The sequence below is a fragment of the Cryptomeria japonica genome, chromosome 1 (assembly GCF_030272615.1).
Source record: "Cryptomeria japonica chromosome 1, Sugi_1.0, whole genome shotgun sequence".
Classification (NCBI taxonomy): Eukaryota; Viridiplantae; Streptophyta; class Pinopsida; order Cupressales; family Cupressaceae; genus Cryptomeria; species Cryptomeria japonica.
Window position 1 is genome coordinate 644,133,856 of NC_081405.1, and position 21,916 is coordinate 644,155,771.

Consider the following 21,916-nt stretch of genomic DNA (forward strand, 5'->3'; position numbering starts at 1 on the left):
CCTCGTAAAGCATGCCAATGAAAAAATCATGGCCCAGATGCACTTGTCACCAAAATAAGTCGATTTATATATCAAAATGAAGAAATGCTCTTTGGAAGCCAACGGTGAGGTCTGTTTTGGCCCAAACTGCTCTGATTTTTTTGACAAATTTCTCGAAATTTGTGCAAAAAAAAGGCAAAACCAAAGAAAAAATTTAAGAACCCAAATTTGACAAATTTTATATGGAAATGGAGGTTCTGGGGCATTCCGAGCTCAACGGTGAGATCCATTTGAGCCCAAAATGATCAAAAACAAAACAGCTACCCCAGATCCAATAAAAAATTATGAAAAAACTTGAAACCCTCCTCCAAAAAATCTTCTAAAAAATCAGGAACAAAACCGCTACCCCATATCCAATAAAAAACTCTAAAAAAACTTGAAACCCTCATTCAAAAAATCTTCTGAAAAATCAGGAACAAGCAGTAGCAGATGTAGGCTCTGATACCATGAAGAAGTTGAGGAAATACAACTTTAGAGATCCCAAGAACACCTGCATGCAAATACCTGTCACAAGAGAAGAATGGACTCACATAAAGCAAAAAAACATAAATGCTCTGAAGAAGAAAATTATCATTCAGAAAGGGAATCAATTTAAGAAAAAGTACAATACAATCCTTATAAAAGGATAATAGCAACCCTAAAGAAACCTTAAAGGGATAATGTGTATTTAATAATTAAAATAATTATTAAATACCTACAATATTTATTAAATGCCTAAGTTTAGCTTAAGCGTAGAGTTTAATAGACTAATAATTAAATAAATAATTATTAGCTAATACAAGATAACTCTAACAAATACCCCAAAATATTGACTATTTTTTTTGTTATTAATTTTCCTTCAGTTATTAAATGTTATACTCAAGAAATTCATCTATTCATCTAGCTCTCAAGTAGGCATCTAGCCCTCAAGTAGGGTTAGGCATCCATCTATCAAACAAGGTGGGCATCCACCCATCAAACAGGATAGAGAACATAATGCTTTGACTAGAGACTTAAATTGGGATAGTCCATTGCCCTAAACCATTCTCTTCTCAAGACTACACTTCATCTTTTAGGAGAAGAGGATATCTCCAACTTGAATCCCACCTCAAAACTTTTTCCTATGGCCTATGGGGAGACAAGTGACCCCTTTAGGATCCTTTTGAGTATACAAAGAATACATTTTATCTTAACTTTATTTTAGAGATTTAAAAAAAATCCCAATAGCCCTCACTCAAACGATTTATCTTTGATTTATTAATCTTTATTAACACATGATCTTTCTAAACCCTATCCCTAATCGCCTAAATATTAGGGACATACTTCATCCCTATATTGCTTATATATACTAACCCTTTCTAGAGTCATTGTCCCAAACAATTTTTCTATGGTTGCTACCCATGTTGGGAAGCTCATAAAGCAAAAATAGTTCATGACAACCCTTTGCTTGTTTACCTGATTTCATCTAGGTCCTAATCTTATGATCACATCACCCTTATCCAGTGGAAAACAAAACATATCATATAAATAAAATGATATCAAATAACTTCACATATCTAAACCCTATCTGGGTTTTCTATGTTTTATTGGCAAATGTTGGTTCATTAAGAATTATCTTATTAGATTATCAACCCAAGGGGGATTTCCTGCCACTTGAATTTTAAGACCACAATGTCTCTTATTACTCAACACTTTATAGAGATGATGACACAAACACCATTATTATAGCTTGATCAGGTTATAGATGTAGTAGCCCAATTGTGACATCATTACTCGTTAACATGAGCCAAAGGCACCGTTTATATCAAACACTACTAGCTTTTCTAAGTTTTCTCCTCTTGGAATAGGTTTACTAATAAACATAAAAGAAAATGCAACCATCAAAATCAACATGTATAATCAATGCTTTTTGGAAATAAAATATAAATAAATACAAGATTGGAACATCAATCCAACATATGCTTATATTCATACAAAAAGGAATTGTCATTCTAATTAAAGTTTCTTTCATTGAAAGATATAACTGAGGAATGATAAGGAATATAATCAAATCATTGAAGAAATAAAATTTGACATTTGTTAATTCCTAAGTCATTAAAGGAAGAAAAATTAAATGCCATCAACTAATTGATACTAATCTTGCAAATAAATAGTTTTATCTATTCTAGTTATTTTTGAGAGCTAATAAATTAGATTATTTAGCACAAACAACTAAGGAAAATATTGCTATTTTGAATGCTTGGTTTGAAGACACATTAAAGTTTAATACAAAATAATAACATTTTATTTAATTTGCTAAAATGAGTAAAATAGAAGTTTTCATTTATCGAATAGATAACTTCATCACACTTATTATACAAACCATCTAATTAGCTTGAATTGCTTAATGAGCGCCGATTAAAGGCCCTCAAATGCCTTCAAGATTATAAAAAATCTTTATCAAATCAATATAATCAGAATGTTCTTTCTCATACCTTCAATGTAGGTAACCTTGTTCTCTATGAGATCTAGAGAAATGTAAATGTGCCATCCGATCAAAAAGGGAAGTTTTTCCCTAATTGGTTAGGTCCTTACATAGTCACCTTAGTCTATGGATTTGGTGCTTATGGTCTATCTGATATGGATGGTAAACCGCTAAAAGAACTTGTCAATGCCATGCACTTGTCTCAATACTATGCGTAGAATTGTGCCATGTGTCATGCACATCATACTTAAATCCTCCAGAGTTTCTAAGTACGCCATGTTATGACATTCCTTCATCAACACACTATTCTTTTTTATTGTGTTATGATGTGTGCATGTATGGTTAATTTATTTAATTAGGAATTAGGTATATGTGTGTTTTAATTCTATGTATTGTATTAATCATATCTTTCATGTCAATTATGTAACGTTAATATATCAATCATTCATTTATATGCATTGTCTTTTGTTAAATTAAGCATGTTTCATTTTGTGTATATCTATATCATCATTGCATTTGATTAATAAGCTTATATATAACATGTATTTAATCAAATCATGATAGCATCTAATCTAGAACCATACATCATAAGACATCCATAACATATATTAAATCAAAAACATATATTTGAACACAAGTCATAGTTAATCAAAATCAATATATGTGTGTGGGTGTGTGTGTGTCAAAATTTCAATGTACATGTGTTGCCATCACTACAAACACACGTGATGTCTATATACATGTATATGACTAGATACATAAAAAAGAATGGTATGTCCATACCAATTTCCCTCTATAGAATTCTCTACATAAAAAAATTCTATATAATCTCTTTGGACCCTCTTGGGGAGTGGGTGTTTGAGTTTGTTCTAGTGTTAGCAGATCTAGATCAAGACGAGGTGGTTGACGAATTGAGGTGGACTGTGATCGAGCGACTAGGGCACTCTATGTCTGTAGTCCCCTCAACTTTCCTCTGAGCTACTCTATTCACTCTTTGCATGCGGATGACCTATGTCTATGTGGCTAGCTCATCCTACAGATTGTCCTCATTGTCTAGTCATTACCACATCATCCATCAATTGTTGCACTATGGGGTGGTTGAGGTCCATAGGAGTGTTGGTCAATGTATCATTGACCTTCCTCCTGAGCTTATTGAACTCACTCAACAAGGCATCATGTTCCTTTTTAGCACTCTACCCTCATCATGATGTGTTCTTGCTCAATGAGGATGGTACGAAGCTTCGTCGCTCCTTGGTATCTTTGCCCGATCATCGTGCTAAGTTGTGCCTCATGCTACACCACGTCCACACGTGCCTCCTTGTACACCATCCTGAGTTGTGCTATAGGCTCGAATAGGTAGATGTGTTGTCCAACCATCTATTGTGGTCGCTAGGCATCCATGACATGACCCCATGTTTGGATCGCTAGCATGATCATTGCTAGTGCTTGGTTGATAAAGCCAAACCACTCTTATACATGCACTGCAAACCTAGAGAAAAGATGCGTGTCAGTACCTCCATCATGATAATCATATTCTATAACATTGATAAAACTTGAAATAAAATATTTACATCGTAAACAAAATATATACTTGGATCGCCAACTTGCCAGTCTTGGTTTGTTGTAGTGGCACTGCTAGATGAATTGACCCTTGGGGTCTTTGTGACTACAATTGGTGGTGCCCCAGTTTGAGGTGCGTATGAGGATCCCACTGTTGGGGGCATGTCGATCTAGGAAATCTATGGTGAGATATATTATAGAATTGGGGTTGCTGCTAGGGAGGATACCCTCTGCCGTCATTGGGGTGTCTCTGCTCCTACCTCCTCTATTGCTACCTCCTCCCGCTAAGGGGTATCCTACTGTCCCACCTCTACATCCGACCCTCGTGAGTTTGGATCTCCTCTAGGAACATTAGGAGGGAAGTAGGGGTTGGAATTTCTTCCTACCTCTAGTGTGCAAATTCATTTGTGACAACCCCGTTGATGTCCAGTGGGGGAGGGAGGTTGTTGTCGCTACCACCATCGTTCTATTCTATATCCCCAAAGATGGGATGTGGACAACCATGTTTGGCTAGACTCCTGTATGACTCACATAGTTTGACATCATCATTGGCAATTTCTTAACCAGTCTGAATAGGTGCATGTAGCATCGCTAGTAGTATGAGACAACAATGTATTCATATTGATCAACAAGGAACTTATTGCGCTACATGTGAGAAAGTTGTATCATGTTTATGGATCATCGATCCATGCCACAATAGGGTTTTCACACAACATCATTGATCTCGAGATGTTTGATGAACAATCTATTGAGACATGGACCAGCTAGGACTCGAACCTAGGACCTTCCATATGCTGCTGGAGTGCTCTACCATTGAGCTACTAGCCCCTCTTGGACCAGTCCATCGTCGGTCTGGGTGTGGCTTATTTCCAACACCAACACTCCCCCTCAAGCCACACCTCTCGTGTGCTTGGGGCTCCTAGCCTGGACCTGGCTCTAATACCATGTTGAGACATGGACCAGCTAGGACTCGAACCTAGGACCTTCCATACGCTGCTGGATTTCTCTACCACTGAGCTACTGGCCCCCCTTGGACCAATCCATCGTTGGTCCGGGTGTGGCTTATTTCCAACACTAACACAATCTCCAAAATAATAGATCTCCACTCGTTGCACACTAGGGGGTATGCATGCGTTTGAGGCACATCTCTAAGGATCAGGAATGAAAATCCCATCGACCTCATGCACATGATGTGCTCGAAGCCCCACACTTGGAAAAGTGTCTAGGATTTGAGGCTTTGAAACTCATGGTGGATGTATCGCCCGAGGCCATGGTATAAGTGGGCAAGCCTTCTCTAACCCCATTCTCACTCCTCTATGTCTTTAATATATTGCATGAGGCCTGCTGCAAGGTGGGAGCCTTGCTCATCTTTGACCATTTGGAGTGCCATTATCACTATCATAATGTGCCCGATGAGGGGCACTTTGAACCACCCTTGATTTAGCCACTTGAGGCATATATGCTTTGTGGTGTCTGATGGTATCACTTAGTTGATGCAATAAAGTTGGTTGTCTTAGACATCTCGAGCAGTGAGTGGCTCATTGGTGAGACTCACCCCCCTTGGATGGGGAGACAAATGATACAATAACTATCCATGAGGGCGATTGTCATCTCCCATGCGGGGAGATGAAAGGACATCATATCTGTGTCCCATCTCTCCATGAGCACCATTAGCATGGGTTTGTAAAATCTCATATTTGGTATCTGATATCTACCCATTAGAGGCCTACTCAGTGTAGGCATGCTCGCTTAGCTGTTGTAACATCTCCTATTGGACCACGTAGGACTATAATCAGATGCCTACCTATATGCTCATGTAACTCTGGGAGAATCTACAAAAACATCCCTCTATTAGTAAAATATCCTATTTATACTCTCTCTATATCTATCTGTTCTAATTCTAATCTACTTTGACTTTTATTTCTTGCGTTTTGGCTCCTTGGATGCTAGCACATCCTTGGGATGGCAGTGTGTGTCTTAGCTTCAGACGCTAGCGTGCTCTAAGGATTCTAGTGTAGACTTTGTCCTGGGACGAATGTGTAGGTCTTGGACGCTTGCACACATCTTGGACACATGCACTACTAATAATTTTATTACTAAAAACAAATGCATAAAATAACTCAAAAATAAAAATAAAACAAGCCTACCTCATCTAGTGGCTTGTCTTACTCTATGATTGTGTGCAACTCCTCTACTTGTGGTGGCCTGAACTCCTATCTGCAAGGCATTTTTGTTGTAACTCTATAGAAATATAGGCAAAAATCATCAAGATTAATAGTGAAAATGACTCTTCTGGGGCCCACTCTTTGATTATATAGTTGAAATTTGCCCAATTTTTAAAAATGGTGGTTTGGCTTATCTTCCTTCCTGTTTTTACCTTCCTGGAAGGGTACTCAAACTTTATCAATTTTTTCTTTCCAACTCATTGATTCCTTCTTAAGAATTTTTCTTGCTAAAGTAGCTTCTTCCAATTGATGGCATAAACAAAATTTGATTTAGCAGTACCTGTATTTTCATGTTCAATGTTGTAGTTTTTCGTTGAGCACTGGAGACATCATTCACGTTCACTTAGTTGACCTTTGTGGCCTCTACAATATCCTTTTTCAAGGTAATGAATCCACTCCATGTATTTAATCTTTTTCATCTTTCTAGCTACTTAAGTGTAGTTGATCCTTCTAGATGATCAACTAACTAAAGTGGGGGCAAAATGTAGTGTCGCAAATTGCACCCTGCGCTAATTTCACACTTATGCATCGTGCTCAACGCATTAATGACAAAATTCATGATTGGGATTTCACAATTCTAACTTCATCGGTAGTAAAGACGAAGGGTTAACAACCTGTATTTTGAAGTTGGGAAGAATTCGACTAGATGGTAGCGTGATGCGCTGATGTCCTGTTGAACCCAAGGTAGGATTGAGAGGGGGGTGGTGGGGGGGGGGGTTGAATTAGTCCAAAACAAAAATTAAATGCAACACAAACAATTAAACTTCAACACACATCCAACACATGAACACCAATATTTATACATGGAAAACCCAAACAGGGAAAAACCATGTTGAGCACTGGCCCACAAAACCATGTTGAGCACTATGTATATTAGATTACAAAGAAAAGAGCTAACCACTCCAGACTTGCACACCAAGGCTAACTGCTCAAGGGGTAAGATATAAAGAGGACATACAAAACCTGAAGCAAACTACACTCATAGCAAGATACAAAAATGATACGAAAAGAAGGATCTCATAATCATGAAGTTGTCCTTGAACTCTGCATCAAGCGACCAACATCAACACACTCAACTCTGATCTCAACTGTCAACACTTTGTCTCAAATCTCTGTCACAGTCTCAGCACAACTTGCATATCATTTGAACATAACTCTTCTTCTGCTCTTTACCCAACCTCACTGATTATCCTCACATCTATACACTTTCCTTCCTTGCCACTCTCTACACAACTCAATCATACACATACTTATATACAAGATAGATCATCAAAGCTTAAACCAAGTCGACCTGAATCAAAATACACTTTCCGAACCAAAAATACACACATTGATCCACTATAGGAGAAAGAGGGGACCAAAACACAACTTCCAAAGACCAATTCACCAATCCACAATCGCCAGAACATGACCAACAATATATCCACACACTACTCATCCATATACACAATTAACAGTCAACAACATACTCTCCAATGCACATAACTCAAATATAGATCTCCACACGCTACAATGAGACACATAACCCGTAGTGACCCATAACATATCAAACACGCTTCCACAAATCATATCCAGACCTAAGGATAGGTCTAATAAAATCTCACAACTAGCAACAATCAATGCCACAACACTTGAAGAAAACAAAGATGTTTTTGGACCACGAAACCATCATATCCATAATACCAAAACCATATCCAATGAAGATAACAACAACACTCAACACTAGCAACAAATTTTGGACCCAAGCACTTCCAGAACAACCAATAGAACAACTACAACGTCAACACAACAAGATAACTCTGCACCACAAACATTTTAGACCAATTAGACATTCTGGACCACTCTGAAACAACAAGTTTGACATCAATGAAAACCACAACAACACATCAACGCACACTTCCATCATGTCCATGTGGTGTGCAAATGTCTCGAAATATTTTGAGATTCAAATGAGAATATTCTATGCAAAATATTTTCAACACGTCTCAACATGCAAATACATCTACAATGGCTACTCCCACCCATTCCATGTAACAAAACTCTCATTCTTTCTCATTTGGTCATACTAGCTACTCTCTCTCTCTCTCTCTCTCTCTCTCTCTCTCTCTCTCTCTCTCAACACACATCAAATCTATGTCAAAATATCTATAGCTCTTGACTCACATTGTAGTAGGCAAGACTCCTCTCAACCATCTATTATGTCTAGTTGTCTCAAGAGGAGAGCCACAATTGCTAGTAACACTCTCTTGCACATCTACTTGATCTAATTTATTTGATCACATCTATTTAGCTTGTCTATTTTTTCTTGTCTAGTGTCTTTAATTTATCGTACAGTGAGGATGGCTTCTATTACACATCTTTTTATCCGATCACATCTAGCTGTCCATGGAGGTGGAAACACGAAAGTGGGGTTTTGACTAAGGCACATCCCTATAAAACCCCAACATTTTTCCTCATCTCTATGTGTGTAGGTGGAAAATAGGTTCACGAAATGAAAGACGTCATTTTGGTTAACATTTTTATGGGCTCTATTCATACAAATGATAGTTTGGCATGCAGATATCCTTGTGATGCACTAGCGTATGAGGCTAAGACCTCACCCACTTGGTATTTTAATCTTTGTGCTTTGTACTTTATGTTTTTGTATTCCAAATATTTTTAGCATCCTATATACTTGATTTATTCAATTTTTTCAATATCGGTTCATAGTTTAGTTTAGTCTAAGGTTTCAATTTGAAGTACTTTGTTTTAAGTTCACTTGGGTCGTGGCACTCGAGGCAATTGAGAGCCATTTTCTCCTCGAGACCTTGTCATCTCAAGGGTAGCAAATCTCCTCTACAATTTCACTCCTAGATGTGACACTCTCTTTGGCATTTTTTTCCTACATTTCCTATATTTTGGTAAACCTTCTTTCAGCCTGTTTCATTGCATACATCAAATTAATCACAAACAACAAAAACATTTGAACAATTTAGGTGTGGATCCTAGTCCGTTTACCTCTCCTTTTAGGACTAAAGTTAAGCCCATTCACACATATTCTAATAAATTGTGTGGAAATGGAGTTGATTCTAGGTTAATGCACATGTTAGCCTAGGATCACTTTTTCACCATTTCAATAACAAGTTAAGGCAAGACATAGTGGTGTATTTATGTGACATTTGGAGTATCATCTTGGTTTGGAGTTTTCATCTTTTATATTTAGGTATGATGGAGGATTAGAGAAATGTGTTTGGGATGATGATTACTTGGAAAATGTTGTAGATTCTTTCATGAAGCTTATGAGCATAAATGGGCCAATTGGTAAAATATGGTTATACCCTTGGTGTTTAGTTCATTGCTTTTTGGAAGCTTTCTTTTTCTCTTACATAGTATATGATAATAGTGAGAATGTGGTGATTAAGTGTAATCTAAAACTTCCAAGTTTTAATGTTCAAAACATATAATTATTTGTAATTAATTATTATGGCCTCATTTAAGAAATAGGGCATGTCACTCCATGTTGACATTTTACACTATGTTTCCAAAATCTTGTAATGTGTGTAAGAACTAAGAGCATTTAATTTTATTACGACATTGTAAGATGTGGGGGTTATTTATAAAAAATCTATAACACATGTAAGAGCATGATTATAGATAGTTACAAAATGGACTAGGAACTGTTGACTCTAAATTTTACTTTGAAAACAAACAACCTTATGGCAAATTCATACCTCCGGATTGAGAAGCCGACTCTTCCTTGGGGGGTTTGGGAAAAGGGAAAAGAAGGAAACTTAAAATAAAATGATCTATACTATGCAGACAATGCGCCAGAACATCTCATAAAAAGCAGATAGCATATAAAACTAGGAAACAGATGGTTTTAAAGCCCATTCAACAATCTACATGCCTGAATAGAACTGAAATTAAGATACAACTAAGACTCCTTTGAAGAAACATAAAGAAACATATATCATGCATCCACTAGATAACAAGTGTGGAACATAGTTTAATCGACAGAGTATTAGATAGATATCTCTAAAGTCATCAAAATATAGGAACACATCACATAAAAGCCTATTTAAGCATCCAAAAAGAGGTAATCACAAAGGCCGCAAGCACAATCTTGATCGACCTTCCTCTTGAAAAACTGTAACAACTAAAATTATCTAAGATCCTTAATTGTTTTTCTTAAAAGTTCTAAACCCCTACAACAGGGAAAAAACAAGCATAAATAGAGCTAGCGGCTTTGTTAACAGCTCCAAAGTATGCCAAACATGCATAACCACCCTTGAACAGAAAAACCAAGCTGTGTCATTCCGCGAGGTCACGCCCAACAAAATGGCCCCGAGGCTCTGGTTCTTGCTTGCGATGATCTTCATACCGACCCGAATAGAAAAGATTTCACTAATCGTAAAAGAAAACGCAACAAGCAGGGAGACCTCTTCCGAAAAACCTCTTCGAAAATAAACGCATCCACCAGCACGAAGATGCCAGGTGTCCCTTGTTAGGCCCAATATGGAAAGCTAATGTACTGAGAGGGGAGGGGTGAATCAGTACTCCAAAACTTTTCTTTAATAATAACCTTACTGTTATGCATAAACAGAATAGTGCAGTAACATAAAATAAAGTTAAAACAAACAGATAACAATCATACATGATTCACTCCATAACACATATATTTTGGTTACGCAGAAACTCTTGGTTAGAGAGAAAAACTACGGTGGGGATGGCACCCACAACTTCACTACTGCAATAATAAAGATTGCTCGGTTAGAGCTACATTTAGCTATTTCTGATAGCTTACCCTGTTAGGAGTAACAAGATCTGTTAGATCTACCTTGATAAAGGATTTTACAACATTAATCTGAATGTTGCACCTGGTTAGAGGTTTTACAATTTATAGACTTGGTTAGAGTCTTTTACCCTGTTAAAAGTTTCTCTTTCAATCTCACAATATTACAATAAAGTTATTACAAACATCTGCAATTTTACATTTGAAATGTTATAACAGATTCTATGTGCTCAGAATAATATTACCTTGCTTATAGCATACCTCGGTAACCCATATAGTAACTCAGTAAACCCTTCTGTTTACTCTATTCTTCGACTGTTCTCTGAAAACCTTCTCGGTGACCTCTGTGTCTCTGTAACAGTCTTCCTTCATACATATATGCACATGCCCTTTTACTCTTTTCTCATGCTGTATAAATAGATCTCTTAAAACGGTGATCTAATTCATTGCTTAGTTCTTACAAACAAGATTCCTCGAATGAATAATTAAACAAAATATTTCATTGGTTAGATTGACCTCACAATCATATACAATCTTCTAGTGCAATTTCCAATGAAATAATGGTTAGATGTGCCTCGATCTTGTAACATGTTTTCATATGCATGTCTAGGTTCAATGTATCTGGTAACACGTTTCACTTAGTGTGTTAACTTTACTGCTCGGTAGCCATACAAAGATACTCGGTAGACAGCTCGGTGAATACTGCATTCTGTGATTGCTTTCTTCTGTAACTGACTAGACTGTGCATACTGACTTCTCTATGTGTACCGATTGCATGATTTGGTAATGCTAACTGACTAGACTATATAGTATGACTTTGAATATAAAAACTAATGGCAATTTGATAAGTAGTAACAATCTCCTCTTTTGACATTAGTTGAGATGTTTGACAAAAACTACTTTCAAAGTCATAACTCAAAAATCTATATACTTTGCAAAATGACTACACTTAACAATATATACAATAGTCAATGAAATAGTATATGCAGATATACTCCCCTTATCATTATTCTGTACATAACTTCAGATTTTGCATGCTTGGTTTTGTTCTGTTCTTGTGTGCTCTGCTTGCTCTGTATATGTTGCTTGGTATACTCCCCTTGTATACAATACTCAAAAATGTATTACCAAAACAGTGTCACTTTCCAAATATAGTATTACTCCCCCTTTGTCTGGTATTACTCCCCCTATGTAATATTATAGTATTACTCCCCGTTTTTGACAAACATCAAAAACTTAATTTCCATCTAGGGGCGTTAACTGATCAAAAATAGATTTATACTTGTTTCGGGCGTCGGTGAGTGCGACTGAGAGTGCATCCTTTACACTTTCCATTAATGAATTTTGTGCTTGAATATCAGCTAATAGTGATATTAAGCCATCAAGAGTGCTTCCCTCTTGTGTAGTTGATAGGCATGTAGCTCTGTTGATCTGTTCCTGTACTGATGAGAGATGAGGAAGGAATAATGTCTGAAGGGTCATTATATCCATCCTGATCTTATGCACTTCATTCCTGAGTTCTAACTATTGAGTCATGACCTGTTGAAGCTTGGTATAAAAATTCTGAACTGAATTAGGCTCGGTGGTCAACTTAGTTGAGAGATCGGTGATCTCTTTCTCAATTGCATCAGTTTTATTCTTGATATCTTTAATGAATAAGGAAAATGTACAAAGTTTCTGAAATAAATAAAGAATATGCTTGAGTTGAGGGGACAACTCAACAATGAATTTGACAAGCTTTACTTTTCCATAGCTAGAGCTTTTTGTACCTCTTCAATCATCTTTGCTGTAAGCTCTTTATCTTTTAGCTTGCTTAAGTACTCAGATGCATCAACTCCAGATGTTTCTATTTGAGTAAGGAGTTCATCCAGTTGAATGTGGATGGCTGCATCGGTTGACACTGTTGCTGAAGGTAGCATATCTATGAGTAGTGTCTTGACCTTCTGTAGTACTTTATTCTTCTTTTGAATGACCAATTGTTTTTCCTGTTCGGCCTTTGCTTTGCATAGTTCACCAAAATCAATAAGTGCTTGCACTTTTAATTTTGAGATATCCACGTTGGGCAACACTATCGGTTTAGTTAAATCAACTTTGAAACTATGCTTTCTCACCTTCTTCTCTTTACCTTTGATCGGTTGCACTAAGACAAGTACTTGTGAGGCTTGCTGACCCTCGGTAGGTTGCTCGGTAGATGCAACACTTTGGTCGGTTCCTGTAGCCGTTGTGGTGTCTTTGGGTGTCTCGGTACTAGGGGTCTCAGCTGTAACATTTGCAGTGCTTGACGATGCTTGAGACGTCTGATCTTTAGTTGTATCTTCTGCTGCTTCAGACTTGTTACCTTCAGTGCCTTTTTCTATATCCTTAGGAGCTTCGGTAGAGACAAGTGGCTTGATCGGTGGATAAGGCTGAACTTGTTCTAAGACAGATTCACTAGATACAAGTTTTGCATAGGTAGTGCCTTCAATCATTTCCTGCTCCGGTGCTTCTTCATCCATGACATCTTCATCAATTTGAATAGTGTCAGCCGGGTCTTGCTTGGGAGCATCAGGACCTTGCTCGGTGACATTAGGATCTTGCTTGGTGACATCAACAATTTCAACTTGAGATTGTTCACCGACATCCTTTAGTTTGAAGATTTCCCACCACTTGGCTTTTGTCTCATTTTTCACATCAATGTATAGCCCATTCATCAATTTTAAGGCTCTCTGTTTGACAAGAAATTTAGAATTGTATGTTGTCAAATGCTCCTTAATTTCTGCTACAGACATATTAGGGAATAGATGGACTAGACTTCTTTCTCTTATTTGTCTCTCTGAGTCCATTGCATATTTCCATCTGTTATCAATATGTAAGTATAATTCACTTGGAAGTGACTTTACTAGTTCTAATGGAGCTAGCCGAAACTTTAGAAGTGTGCAGATGACAGCTTCTTCAATGTCGCTTCTCATCATTATTCCTAATCTCATACTTAACATATCTAAATCTTGCAAATCCACCATATTCTTTAAGATTGGCACAAAAATTTTCAACACTATGAATATTTACCTTCTTGCTTTTTACAATCTGAAATTTGTTTGTATCATCAGATTCTATATCACTAGACTCTTTTGCCAAAATGAGTCTCTCAGTAGATTTCTTATAGGTCTTGGTTACCTTTGGTACAGTAACACTCTTTTGTTTCTTACTCGGTGATGCAGCTGATGCTCTAGTGTTGGGTCTCTTTGTTGGTGGAGTCGGTAGGGCCTTTGAAATGTCCTATTTCTTTCTTTTCAAAACTTTACCCTTAGGCAACTCGGTACTTAATGTTATTGCTGCCTCTTGAGCTTCTGATTCCTCTTCGGTAATGGCAAGAGTGCCTTTGATAGGTGTAGAGGAGGATTCTTCTCCGAATTTCTCATATAAAACCTTTATCATTTTTGTAGCTTTTCTTGTAGCCTTGGGTACTACAATGCTCATTTTTACTTTTTCCTTCACCTCTTCATATGTTCCATATCTTAGTTCGGTCGCATGCCTTGACAATGATAGATGGGCATCAATTTGTTGTTGTGTTATATCATAGTCAATCTCATAACCCATTGATGGCAAAGATTGAGTCCTTGGTTCAGCAACATTCATATAACAGTAATCGGTGTCTACCTCAAAACATATATATTATCCTTATATTTCTCTACCAGCTGTGGTGGAATCTGGTACTTGTTGTGCATCTTCTCTTGAAATTTGCTGAAATAGTCATCCATGATATCATTAAAATTATCTCTCAGTTTCTTGATAAAATCATTGATTTGATGGGTGATAGTTCGGTGTAGCTCCCAAACTACTTTACTGACTGAGGGAAAGAACTTCTTAAAGTAGAAAAAACATGCATACAAGAAGTGAACCAAACTTCAGTGTATTTGCCGAGTTGTTCTTCTTTGGCTTCCTTATTGTGTTCAGGTTCTCAAACAAGTTCTTCAGTAGCACTTCACATAAATCTATTTTCATTCTCTTTTTCACTATTTTATAGGCCAAGTCAACTGTGGCACATGGTACACTGTTTTCCCTTGCAGATTGGAAGAAACAGTAACCAATTACTCTAATTGCAAACTTAAGTTCTGCATCTGTGACATTGTTCAATTTCAGTCCTCGGCAATCAGATTCTACTCTAGTTAGACTGATTAGCTCCTTCTGTGATATCATTTTCTGTGCTCGTGCATGATCATAGATAGGATACCCGGTGATCACATGAATGACTTCCTTGGTGATTTTGAATGGTTTCTCCTCTAGCCACATAAAATCATCATGTACTTTGCTCAAGACAAACTTAACCCACTGGGGTTTGAACACACGAGGATAGGCTAGGGCTTCAGTTAATCCCTTGATTTTGATATGCTCGAATTTGCTATCCATTTTGCCATCAGTACAAAGTTCATCATGCGCGTCACTAATCGCAACATGACCAAGTTCTTCAACACGACATTTGGTGAAGAATCTAACATCTTCGACTAACAAGACTCGATCCGGGATGAGTGAAAATGTAGTTTTGTCATCTGGTTCAGAGGCGACTTTAGGAGTCAAAGAGTACTTCAACGAGGGCTTCTCCACATTCTTGACAACTATGGGATCTTGGATCTTGGGCGCCATTGAAGGTTTCAGGTAAAACTTTGCAAACTAACCTTATGGTTTACAAACGACTGACGCTTCACACTCGGTAGATAATATCAATTTGACAAGATCGGAAACCAGCTTAACAGTGTGAATAGATTTGATATAAATACCTTGAAATTCGCTCTGAATGAGGTTTGATCGCCTTGATTCGCTCTGCTCTGCTCTCTTGAAAACTTGGTGAATAAAAATGACCGCGAAAATACCTTTAAGTACAAAATACCTTATCGGGCTCTGTGCAAGTTAGGTCAAAACATTAAATGCACTCGGTTCACCTTTGACTGATTTAATCTTTTTTTCGTTTTAACCGAGTAACCAAATTTCCTTCATTTACCGACTTGACAGGTTTCCTGTATACACCGACTTGACAGGAAACAGGTTTCCTATATACACCGACTTGATAGGTTTCCTGTAAAGTACTTTTGATAGAACTTCAAACTTACTAATGCATCTTAACTATGCAGATTTTGAATAATAGAATAGGAATTGTTATGATTTAACCTTTAGAGAATGCAGTCCCTTCATACCTTTTCTGACTAATTTGGAATAGGTGCACCTAACTCGGTAAGTAAGGTGCTTTCTTCATCTGACACGATTTCCTTCTTTTTCCAAATCATCTTAAGTTTTTCTTTTATCTCTTCAGTGTCTCTTCTAGGTTGATCTCTACAATCTCCAGCTAAATGTCCAACTTTGTGACAATGAAAACATGCCATACCAGGATTTCTCCATGATCTTCGGTTGTTCATTCCAAACCTTATAAAACAGTTGGCACTAATATGTCCATATCTTCCACAACATTCACACCATATCCTTGTATTGTAATCCCATGGTACTGCTGCATATTGTTGGTAAGGATCTATGTGAGTTCGGTAACCTCTAGTGTTTGCTCGGTGTGGACACCACATGTGGCTTTTTTGCTTAGACCAGCACTTTTCAGTATTATGTCCATATCTATTGCAGTTTCTACAAAACCCTTTGAATTTTGCCTCTTGATAGTTGTTAACAGACTTTGTCCTACATTGATTAGATGTGTGACCATATTTATTGCAATTGTAACAATATCCATTGGACTTAGTGATATTTGGTTGCTTACCTTTTCTAATCTGGCATATGTTAGCATTATGACCTTGATTTCCACAGTAGTAGCAAATAGGCTTCTTCCTTTTGATGTTATTGTTGTTTCTAGCTTGCTTTGATGATTCTCCTCTCTCGGTAGTATGAATTCCTTTCTCGGTTGATTCTTTTTCTTTGTAACCGAGTCTTGCATCTTTGTTGGGTCTTCTTGTATTGAGTTGCTCATCCAACATTTTTGATGCTTCATAACTCTTCTTCAATGTTTCTTTGGATTTCTCCTCTGTTTCAAGTTCATCGGTCAACCTTGATACTTCAAGTTTCAATGCTTGATTCTCATCATTCTTTAGAATTGCTTCATGATGTGCATAACCTAGTTGATCTGTCATATTTTGTTGAATCCCAGTTAACCTTATGATTTCATCATTCTTATCAGATACTAAGACTTCAAGTTGTTGTTTCTCTCTTTGTAGATCCCTTGCTTTATCCTCTGCTATCCTTAATGCATCTAGGTTTTCAGTCATCTGTAAACTGAAATGTTCATGTTCTCTTTTCATTGCTTTTAGTTGATCAGCCAATTCTTTGTTCTTTTCTTTCAACACTCCAATCATTTCTTCAATTTCTTCAGATATACTGTTCTCAGATGATGTCTCAATTTGTTTCACTAACTCTTGAGAATCCTACAAGTCATCAAATAATCTTCTTCTTACTTTCAGAGATTTTTGCATTTGCCTTTACATGTCTACAATCACTTGATTTGCATGATCTAGCTCTTCTTGTAGATACACAATCCTTCGAGATTGTTTATAGCCTTCCATTGATAAGATCTTTCTCTTTAGGTAGTTAAACCCTTTTTCCAAGATTCAAGCTCTGATACCAATTGTTAGGCCCAATATGCAAAGCTAATGTACTGAGAGGGGAGGGGTGAATCAATACTCCAAAACTTTTCTTTAATAATAACCTTATTGTTATGCATAAACAGAATAGTGCAGTGACATAAAATAAAGTTAAAACAAACAGATAACAATCATACGTGATTCACTCCATAACACATATATTTTGGTTATGCAGAAAATCTTGGTTAGAGAGAAAAACTGCGGTGGGGATGGCACCCACAACTTCACTACTGCAATAATAAAGATTGCTCGGTTAGAGCTACATTTAGCTATTTCTGATAGCTTACCCTATTAGGAGTAACAAGATCTGTTAGATCTACCTTGCTAAAGGATTTTACAACATTAATCTAAATGCTGCACCTGGTTAGAGGTTTTACAATTTATAGACTTGGTTAGAGTCTTTTACCCTGTTAAAGGTTTCTCTTTCAATCTCACAATATTACAATAAAGTTATTACAAACATCTGCAACTTTACATCTGAAATGTTATAGCAGATTCTATGTGCTCAGAGTAAGATTACCTTGCTTATTGCATACCTCGGTAACCCATATAGTAACTCGGTAAACCCTTCTGTTTACTCTATTCTTCGACTGTTCTCTGAAAACCTTCTCGGTGACCTCTGTGTCTCTATAACAATCTTCCTTCATACATATATGCACATGCCCTTTTACTCTCTTCTCATGTTGTATAAATAGATCTCTTAAAACGGTGATCTAATTCATTGCTTCGATCTTACAAACAAGATCCCTCGAATGAATAACTAAACAAAATATTTCATTGGTTAGATTGACCTCGCAATCATACACAATCTTCTAGTGCAATTTCCAATGAAATAATGGCTAGATGTGCCTCGATGTTGTAACACGTTTTCATATGCATGTCCAGGTTCAATGTATCTGGTAACATGTTTCACTCGGTGAATATCAACTCGGTGTGTTAACTTTACTGCTTGGTAGCCATACAAAGATACTCGGTAGACAACTCGGTGAATACTGCGTTCTGTGACTGCTTTCTTCTGTAACCGACTAGACTGTGCATACCAACTTCTCTATGTGTACCGACTGCATGATTCGGTAATGCTAACCAACTAGAATATATAGTATGACTTTGAATATAAAAACTAATGGCAATTTGATAAGTAGTAACATCCCTTTCCCGTTTGTGCTACAAGGTGGGCCCCGAAAAAAGGCCTAGTTAGCAAAACCTCTTCATTTGTTATCATCGTGCTACTCCAATCCTCAAACGCAAAACACGGACTATTGGGGGCTGTGCTGAGATGACACTTGTCCTGTACACCACACACTGTTGGAAAGCTGAGGGGGAAAAAGATATTAGTTCAACCGAAAACTTGCCCCGAGGATTTTAATGTGAACATTTCTTGGCCACTAACAAGGGAAATTCTACCTGCGGAATACAGGAACCCAAAACTGCTAGTTCGGAGACCAGACTTCATGTTAAGACAGGATGGAGCAGGTACCTGCTACAATAACAACCAATCCTCCTCGAAAGGCAATACTTGCACATCCAGATTCTAATAGTGTTGATCCAAGCAGATGACCTCATCGAACAACAAACCTACGGGTTCATCATGGACCAACTTCAAAAGAGCGTAGAGCTGGGCAAGGGGATGTAGAAGATGCTCTACGTCCTCGGCTGAGATAGGGTCATTCAAGTTCTGGATGAAAGATCTATCTTGTTTTAGGTGCTCAATTTGATTTGACAACTGTTCAACCCCTAATACAGAACCATCAGCAGAGAAAGGGGAAGGTAAGCCCAGCGAAACAAACCTTTCTATACACTGCTTGATGTTCGAGACAACGATTTGTAATGGATCTAGTGTGGCTGATATATGCATGTGGTGATTGATGAAAACATTTGTCTTTTTGATCAGCTACTTGCAATTAGCTATTCCCTTCTCTCTTAATTCATCATCTTGAGCTGGATATAACATTTGGAGCCATAGGGATCTTGGGACCCAAGACAACCATCGAACTATTTACTAGAGCTTCCGCTTCCACATAAAGGGATTGTACTTCTCGAATGAATCTCAACACAGGCTGAAGCGAGGGGCCATATTGCTTAATCCACTCCCAGTGTGAAACATACAATTCTACTAGAATTGCCGAAAAGTCCTGAGAAACCTGCACCGGGGGTGGAATGCTCAGCAATTGTGAGACCTCATCACCTTTTGCAATCAATTCTTGCAGTAGTTCCCTATATTTGTTATGTTCAATAATCATCCGATTCTTTAGGGTGAGGATTCTGGTCTCTCCATCTCACACTGTTTGCTGAAGCTGCAATGCTCGGTCTTGCTCATGTTGACTCTAAATTTTACTTTAAAAACAAACAACCTTATGGGAAATTCAGTGATGGGGAACCTACTGCACGGAATTCACTGAATAACCTCTGGATTGAGAAGCCGACTCTTCCTTGGGGGGTTTGGGAAAAGGGAAAAAAGGAAACTTAAAATAAAATGATCTATACTATGGAGGCGATGCGCCAGAACATCTCATAAAAAGTATATTGCATATAAAATTAGGAAACACACGGTTTTAAAGCCCATTCAACAATCTACATGCCTGAACATAAGTGAAATTAAGATACAATTAAGACTCCTTTGAAGAAACATAAATAAACATATATCATGCATCCACCAGATAACAAGTGCGGAACATAGTTTAATTGACAGAGTATTAGATAGATATCTCTAAAGTTATCAAAATACAGGAACAAAGCACATAAAAGCCCATTTAAGCATCCAAAAAGAGGTAATCACAAAGGCCACAGGCACAATCTTGATCGACCTTCCTCTTGAGAAACTATAACAGCTGAAATTATCTAAGATCCTTAATTGTTTTTCTTAAAAGTTATGAACCCCTACAACAGTGAAAAAACAAGCATAAATAGAGCTCGCGGCTCTACTAACAGCTCCAAAGTACGCCAAACATGCATAACCGCCCCTGAACAGAAAAACCAAGCCGTGTCATTCTGCGAGGTCACACCCAACAAAACGGCCCCAAGGCTCTGGTTCTTGCCTATGATGATCTTTATACTAGCCTGAACATAAAATATTTTGCTAACCGCAGAAGAAAACACAACAAGCAGGGAGACCTCTTTTGAAAAACCTCTTCGAAAAGAAATACATCCGCCAGCACGAAGATACCAAGTGTCCCTTTCCCGTTTGTGCTACAAGGTGGGCCCCCCAAAAAGGCCCAGTCAGCAAAACCTCTCCATTTGTCATCATCGCGCTACTTCAATCGTCAAACGTAAAACATGGACTGTTGGGGGCAACACCGAGATGACACTTGTCCTGTACGCCACACATTGCTGGAAAGCTGAGGGGGAAAAAGAAGATACTCTGGCCGAAAAATTGCCCCAGGGATTTTAATGTGAACCGGAACCTTGACCCACTTCTGATGCATGTTATGATACATCATAGATAATATTTTTAAAGAAGGTAAATGATAAATAACAATTCCAAATGGGGTATGGGTTGTGAGAATTCTTATCATGGTATTTTGGGACCTTTTTTGGGCCCATGGTAATGTATTTTTATGGATTTTGAGCCTCCTTGAGTCTATATATTGAGAATTTGGGATGGAGGCATTGAGGATTTTCTATTACATGGTTATCCTATCAAATTTCCTCTAGATAAGTAGGATGTTGATCTCCATGTTAAGGCTCTCAACATACAATTGTATTGTAACCATTTTTTTGTTGAATATTACATCATTTAGTACTTTAAAAGGTGGGGTTCTTATTCAAAAGATATTTACCACATATATCGATGTATCTTCTCTTTTGTCTATACTTTTTCTTCTCTTTTGTCTATACTTTTTTTTTTATTCTCACATTCTTGTTTCTAAATATTTAAGCTACATGCAATTATGTTGACAAATTTTCTATAGATTTGAGATCTTCATTTCTTTCCTTTAAGGGTTAATGTGGGAAATGAATTTGTGTCACGTTTCTATGTTATGGGCATATTCAATTTGCATATGTATCAAGCTTTCTCTTAATAAATATCATGGTACTAGAGGTGGATATTGGCTATTTTCTTAACTATTTATTCATGGTAAATCATTCTTGTTATGTGTTTCTAATATTGAAATTCCATTAGTGGATTATTGACCCACAATAATAAAAATGTTAAACATAAGATATACTAAATCAATCAATTATAGCTTGATAGAGAAACTAGATATACTTAAATGAAAAAATTATACCTAGCTACTGTATTCTCATTACGAAAATTAATATATTATATGCT